General features: G+C 41.3%; 1 long non-coding RNA gene across 4 annotated transcripts; it reads left to right on the top strand.

Moving 5' to 3' along the window:
- Positions 1-1,974: 1,974 nt before the first annotated feature.
- Positions 1,975-7,830, top strand: LOC111654836 (uncharacterized). 4 transcript variants are annotated; one of them, XR_002760763.2, is made up of 4 exons: positions 1,975-2,364; positions 2,441-2,719; positions 2,846-3,028; positions 4,772-5,611. It is a non-coding gene; the product is annotated as an uncharacterized LOC111654836 (long non-coding RNA). The 4 variants fall into 4 exon arrangements; XR_015437226.1 differs by having other exon boundaries at positions 1,975-2,499; positions 2,580-2,719; XR_015437227.1 differs by lacking the exon at positions 4,772-5,611 and adding an exon at positions 7,692-7,830 and having other exon boundaries at positions 1,975-2,719.
- The last annotated feature ends 6 nt before the right edge of the window (positions 7,831-7,836 follow it).

The following is a 7,836-nucleotide window of genomic DNA, read 5'->3' as shown; positions in this document are numbered from 1 at the left end:
TGTCAGATTTAGCAGTGATCAAATTACTCAGCTAAATCTTTGTGATCAGCAAAACTAATTAAGGTTCTGTTTTCTACGGTGGCCCTGAGAGCTCAACGCACTGCAATTTAAGAAAACACAAACAAAGACACAAACACACTGCAGATTCAGAAAAGACATTCATCAATTTGACAACACATGCGCTGCAAACACTCACAACGCATGCAACTACACAAACACACTGTAAAGTCAGTCCTAGAACACAATTGTTTCCGGCATACACAAGTGTGAGGGTAGCGGTGGGTTGGGGTATGAAGGCGTAATTCTAACCGCAGCGGGGGTTCGAGGTCAACCCGTGGCCCTGTGCGCCATATCATTTTCTCTCTCTCTTTCTCTCTCTCTCTCTACAACTTAAAAAGAAAATGAAAGTGGTGAACCCAGCTGTGACACATTTGTTACCCAGTGCTTTTAACTTAAAAAGTCACCATTGGGCATTGGACAGCAAATCCCAGCCAGGTTCATCATATTTTAGTGTCCCCTGGAAACACTTCCATTGTGTTGTGGGACCGAATTTACAGCGTGTTTGTGTGTTTGCATGTGTTATGTTTGTATTTTGTTGAGCTCTTAAGGCCACCGCAGTTTTCTAGCGCTTTGATGTTGTAGAGGAAGGAAGCAGCTTTAAGAGGTTCTGTAGGGAACTTTCCATTTGATTCCTTTAGAATTTAGTCCAAACTTATTACTGATTAATCTTTTTAATTTGGTTATATCTTAATGCAGGAAACAGCAAATAGTAACAACACTGCCAAAGGCTTGACATTTAAACTTTTTATAACACAATCAAAAAGTCTAGATACAACAGAGGTCACCACTAGGCGGACCGTGATCCGGATCCAGACCGGGACACTGTCCTAATCGGACCTGGACCTATAACCCATGTTTCCATGTGAGATTTGTTATAAAGAAAATAGTTACATAAAATGCATAGTAGGTCATACAGGAGCATTTGGCCACATGCACAGGACAACAATGTTGAGAAGTTAGTATGAGATCATTATTTCAACGTTAAGAAACGGAGCAGATGTGGATCATTGTTACTAACTGAATGTTATTTTTACAGAGAGCGTCATTTTTTACTTGGCAAAACAAGTTTCAGCATTTAAATAGATGAATGTATATATATATACGAACACAGGAAGAGCCGGGTATGTAATAATTGGTAATTATACTGCAGAGATCAATAGTATTAATAATAATAATAATAATAATAATAATAATAATAATAATAATAATTATAATTCACATATTTGGTTATAATTTTAAAGTAAAAGTGAACAGTAAACATTATTGAATGAAAAGAGAAAATGTAACATTAAAGTGTTAAAATATTCTATTACCAGTAAAAGTTCTTCTCTTAAAGTCACACTGAAGTCACAAAAGTACAGAAGTATTATCAGTTAAATGCATTTAAAGGTATCAAACGTGAATTTAATGTACTTCTCCTGAAGAGAAATGTCACTGCTTCTCACTGAGCACAACAGTGTGTAGCTGGTTGGTGTTATTTGGTGCAGAAGTTTGCAGTGCAGAGCTTTGCAGGATATACAAGGTGTTTTGTACTTTGGAGGAGTGGTTTTGTGATTTTGTGAGTCCGACCCAACGTGAGTCTGTTCAATGTGGCATCCATAATTCAAACCTTCAGAAATGAGAACAGGTATGCAACTGTCTAATGGCGACTTCACCATTACTGTGAAATTGTACCTATGCTACATAGATGCTGACTCTGTCCAAGGTTGGATATGTCAGTCTAGGAAGTTCTTCCCTCCTTATTTGGCAAGAGAAAATATATCATGTGATGTGGATTACAAATTGTGGCCAGACCCAGCACGGAGGATAGATGCAGCTTGCAAATGCAGCTGGACAAATTGGTATATGGTTGTGTGTTTTTGTGCACTGTACAACACTGAACTAGTGTTGCAACTGTAATGTTATATATAAATATATTTAGTTTCAAAATTGCATTGGTGTTGACTTTGTACGTTTCAACCCTTCTGCACTGTCCCTTTAAAACACTGTGCGTGCAGCAGAATGAGACGTTTCATCTCTGTGTGGTATAAGTGGGCCGTGTTGCTCTGACCACTCAGCCCTTATCAGCCTATCACCGCCTGAGGGCACATGTTAAAGGTGAGTGGTTGCCATATCAACGCCCTCTGGCTCTCTGATGCTGAAGGCTCATTCCACTTCCTGGATGCCGCGTTGGAGGTCTGTATTCCCGCCTGTCGCAGGTAGGGAAGCAGTGGCTACGAACTTCTGCTCCAAATTGCTAGTCCATTTGTATTATAACAGGCGTTCTACCTCTTGTGAGTCAGTCTACCTCTACCATCGCTGTCGGTGCGTGCTCCTTTTCTTTGCACTGTCGCGTTCTGTTGCTGCACGTGAAGTTACAGCTGTTTTATTGTCTCCACAGCGGTATGAGCGCGGTATATTCTGCTCTCCCTCGCCGAGCCCATAGTTCACTGCGGCCTGGTGTGTAACCATCACGGCCCTACCTGCACTTTTTATTTTTCTCTGTGGCTCTTAAAATTAATAACATTGATTTATGACAGGGTTTGGGCCCAACTGATTCAGCGTGGAGCTGTGGCGGCGGCTACACAGACTAACGTACAGGAAACGCTGCTACGTTGCTGAGTCATAACTGCCTTTACTTCTGAGACTTAACCTCTTAACCCCTGGGTCATTAACTGATGTGGGTATCAGCCCTTTTTCTTTTGTTAAACTGCCGATTTTGTTGGTGCGTGTGTGTGTTGTTTAGTAGCTTTAGTATTTTTGTTTGGGTGTAACCCCACTGATTGTTTCCCCTTGTCCCTTTCAGAAGCTGAGAGCCTAAGGTGATGGGGCAGGTGACCTCTGGTGGCTGAGTCTCCTTCCTGTGTGCTGTGCGTTGCACCCCTGGGTTTTTTTGTTTTCCACCACTGAGTGTATGAGTGTTTCCATAATGAATGGGATGACTTTCCCTGGGATCCCTCTCATCCCTCGTTGGCCCATCTCTCCACTGGTAAGCCTCAGCTGTGATAAGGCCCCCCTTTCTTTTTCTCCCCATTAAGTTAACATGTGGATGTTGCTTGAATCACGTTTAGCAATTGTTATTTTTTTATATAATTGTTATTTTACTGGAACCACGTCTCCTGCTGCATTTGTAGGATGGACCTGAATACCTTCTCTGGTGTTGCTAAGGTTAATATATTACCTTGGGTGAAATTCACAAAGTGGCGTTGTTGGGTTTTGGGTTGATCATTATTGGATATCACCGCTCACTCCCGCCACGTATGGAAATGTACATACAAGTTGCACGCATTGGATTCACACTAAAGTCTATTTTCATAACTTTTCATACTTTCAAAGGGTAAAATTAAGTAAATGTTATTTTGGTCTAAATTTACCTGCGTCGTTTGGGTTCAAAACAGGTAAAGTTACAAAAATGTTCAAGTACAAGTTTACTAACAGGAAAAGACCAAAACCAGGCAGGTAGAGTGAGGTCAACTTATCCAAACAGACATCAGACTGAAGAATAGTCTAAAAAGCAGGAAGAGGTCATTACACTTTATAAGTTCAGACAGGTAACACTACGACTTAAGCACAAAAGACAATCAGCGAATGAATGAAAGTGGGTCAGTATTCATTCTACTGGGCTGATGGGGAAATGGGAACAGGTGTATGTAGGTGGGTGAGAAAGGTCAGGTAATGGGAAATGATCAGAAAAGGAAGTAGAAATGAATAAATACATGACAGGGCAAAAACCAGACGTGGTTTTACAACTGGGAGCTGCCCCACTGTTAACTACGATGATGGTTTTATTTATAGCTAGTATCTTATGAGAAGAAGGGCAAATGTTCCCTGTCAGATATGCATGTTGACATAAGCATCAAGTGTTGCATGCATTTTTGCTTTTTTCTTTCCCAATCAAGAATACAGATGTGCAGTATGTGCAGTGTATTAAACATAAATTCTGTATGTACATTCTTTATTTCATGCACTCGGCTAACAAGTCAAGATAACATCAGTGCTCTTGTGGTATAACTAGACCTTTTAATTAGAATCTGTCCAGTGTTACTGAAAAGGACATCAGTGCGCATATATTCAGTGTATACTTCACTACCACAGTTTAACATGTAGAAACATGAGTGAGATATTAATTGGACAGTACAGACAAATGTGAAGGGTGCAATATGGTATTCATCAATCATAGATTATAGCTGCTGTGCTCATACAAAATTCACTATCATATACACCATAATGTAGTCGGGCTCTGCAGAAAAACTCACAGCAGATGACGGGGTGTCACATTAGCAACACTCCTGGTATTTAGTGATCAAGTTTCCACATGTTTGAGTCCAGTACTAAAGAGACACTTGAGACTACGAGTGATGCAAACGACTGTTGTGCAAGTTTACACTTCACCAGAAATGTCTCACAGCTCAGGTCACAAACATTAAATTGAGCTAGTTTTGAATTTTCGAATTTTTTAAATTTTTTTTATAATTCTTTTACAGTAGAACTTCCTCCTTCCCATCCATCCTCAGCCCTCAGTCACTGCCACTTCACATACTAATGAATTACTATATATAGAGCCACAGACGGAGAATACTTTTAAAAGCCAATTAAAAAAACAACGTGAGTTCATGTTTTATGTATTTATGTTGTGAGTTCGACTGAGGTGGAGGGACTTTGCGGCTGTTGGCTCATGGTCTCATGGTCTCATGGTCTCATGGTCTGATCCTTTCTCATCTTTCACTTGCAGATATTTCAAAAGACTGGTCAGATGCTGCAACTTGAAGTGTCATTTCAAAGTCTTGGCCCATGCAGCTGACCTTCTGACTTGTTTTGTCAGGCAAAATTTGTATAAGATTGTGACATTTGTCTGTTGGAATCTCCATGATTTGTGAAAAATCCTTCACAACGCTCCTATGAACTGGACCAGCAGCTGGTATTTATATTGCCAACACTAGACGCCTGATGCTGTAAATCCTCAGGTGCCAACGTGAAAACCAAGTTCTTCTTCTGATGTCTTTTGACAGTTGGCAAACAGCTTTTTGGTACATTACCGGAGAAGTGGATGACTGCCCTGACACAGGGATGCAGACGGCCTGATGGCGCAGTCGGACCGAAACTGAATTCAAGTTAATTTCTATTTGGAGCGGGGGGAGATGCATTCGCTTCAAGTCGTGAACTGACCCACGTCCTCCGCTTCGTGCAGCATTCAATCAGTTTGGCTCACACAACAAGAAACAACATTAACTTTCTTTCACGTGGGAATCGAACACAGCTCTCCTATGTCATCTTCCTGTGTTTTGTTGTAACAGCTTGTTACTGTGTGTCCGCCTGTTACACCTGTTCTGTTCAGTGTCGTGCTACTGTCCTCACTGTTTCAGTCCTGATGTTGGGCTGAACTGGAGAGAAAAAGATCTTTTTTCAAATTTAACCGGCTTGATATTGACTTAAGTTCCTTGAATTGATTGATGCGATCTCTAACAGTTGCACAGTTGATAGACGCAGTTCAATATCCACACTGGCTGACAAGACTTCATCATTGTACAGTAGATACCTGATATTCATAAAAAGCTTATGGCCTGCAGTAAAAGGTTTTGTTTCTTTGGGTGGGGAGAAGAATCCGATGGGGCCTGGTCATCATCATATCATATCCCATGTTTAAACTTTCCAGGAAAAAAAAGCCAATCAGAATCATTGGTGTTTCCTCTTGTTACTTCCCTGGGATGTTTGATCTTCACTGTGTTGGATGTGCATGTGCAGAGTTTGACACCAGGAGGCTCTGTTCACAGTCAGCTGCTGAAGAGGGAAACTTTCTCACAGCTCATTTCAAGTCTGAGATTAAGTCGAGCAGATAGAAGCAGCATGTGTTGGAGAGAGTTGAAGCCTCCTGTGCACATTCACTGAGAATGGACTATTTGCATTTTCATGAATTCTGGAGGTTTAAGAGGCAGAAGGAGTAGATGTAATCTTAAGAACTTCAAGATGTTCAAACTTGGGGATGAGTTGTTGTGTTGTTGCCCCGAGTGAAGGAGTATCTCATGGTCTTGCTCACGAGTGAGGGTAGGATGTAGCAGGACACTGACAGACGTGGCGAAGAGGAAGCTGAGCTGGAAGACAAAGCTCTTGATTTAACAGTCAGTCTTTATTCCAACCCTCCCCTTTGGTCATGAGCTCCTGCTAGTGACTGAAAGAATGAAATGGCAAATAGCTGAAACGGGTTTCCTCCGTAGGGTGTCTGCATGGGCTCGGCCATAGACTTGAGGAGCCTGGACACCCGGAGTAGAGCCGCTGCTCCTTTACGTCAAAAGGAGCCAGTTTAGGTGTTTCAGGCTTTTGATTAGGACACCTACTGGGTGCCTTCATTTAGCCGTTCTCCTGGAACGTTCAACTGGGAGGAGACCCCAGGGTAGACCCAGAACTCGCTAGAGGGATTACATATCCCATCCGGTCTGGAACGCCTCGTGATCCTGTGCTTAGCCTGCTGCCAACGCGACCTGAGCACGGATAAGTGGAAGAAAATGGATGGATGGATGGATGGATGGATGGATGGGTTTAAACTTTTTGGTGGAAAACCAGGACCGACACAAATTATTCCAAGCAGAGTATTTCTGTACGTCTTAAATTAAAATGTCTGGAGGGATCTTCAATGTTTTCCTGATGCACAGTAAAATATAAAAAACAGTAGTCTGAGGTTTGAGGGTGGTTATTACAAAATGACCTGTCATCAACATACAGGAAGTGAAACATATAATCGGAACAGGGAAAAAAGGAAACTGGTTCTGACTACTGAGGAAGTTCTAAACCAACAGCTTGTGACACTTTTGTTCTGCTGTTGATGCACTTTAATATTAGTGTTTGTGTTTCAAACCTCTAAGTTTTTGACCAACTTCTCCTTCATGTTTAATGAACTGAAAACAGAAAGTTTCATGTTGAAGTGCTTTTTACAAGAAAACCTTCAAACTGTTCAGTGAAATATAGTGTGTAATTACAGATTCGGAGAGATACATACATACAATATATATTACATATATGTTATGTAAGTCATGTGGTTACTGTTGCATCATAATCAGGAACATTGTTGTCATTGTCAACTTTATTTGTAAACATCATTTTGGATGGGCCTGAACTGTACTGCAAAGTTTGGTTTTGTCAGACTGACTTGATGTTACGGACTGAAACTTAAGAAAACACTCGTAAAGACACAAACGAGATGCAAATTTAGAAAACATCATCAATTTGATAACACATACGCTGCAACACACAACATAACAGAAGTGTTGCCAGGTGACACTAATAAGAGATGAACCTGGCTGGGACTTGTTGTTCAATGTCCAACTGTGACTTTTGAAGTTAAAAGCATTGAATAACAAATGCATCCCAGCCAGGTTCATCACTTTTTTCTTGTTAAGTCATGTTTTGCCTGAATTCGAGACTGAGAGAGAGAAATTTAGAGAGAAATGTCTGTGATGCTCAGTGAATTTTCTTTTTAGTTTAAAGGCCAAAGGACATTATGTGAACTGTTATGTGGACCATAGCCATTAATGACAAAATCACTGCAGTCTGGTCCTGAGCGGTTTTTGGAATATGAGCCTCCAAAAGACCCAAACTGCAAATAGAAATGGAGCCTGTCACAGTCTCTTCCATTTTCACTCTCTGTCTTGTCATTTCAGGCCCAGCTCCTACCACCTGCCCTGCAGTAACCAGCCTGTCCTGCCTTTCTGCTCACCGTCTCCCCATTCACTCATGAGCTCCCTTGTATTTACACTCTGCCAAGTTATCTTTTGTACCATCCCAACTGCCGTCCACCACTGTCCA

Source organism: Seriola lalandi, unplaced genomic scaffold (genome assembly GCF_002814215.2).
Source record: "Seriola lalandi dorsalis isolate HSWRI2012SDOR001 ecotype SW California unplaced genomic scaffold, Sedor1 jcf7180002054292, whole genome shotgun sequence".
Lineage (NCBI taxonomy): Eukaryota > Metazoa > Chordata > Actinopteri > Carangiformes > Carangidae > Seriola > Seriola lalandi.
Note: the sequence above shows the minus strand (reverse complement) of the source record. Positions and strands in the feature narration are given on the sequence as shown.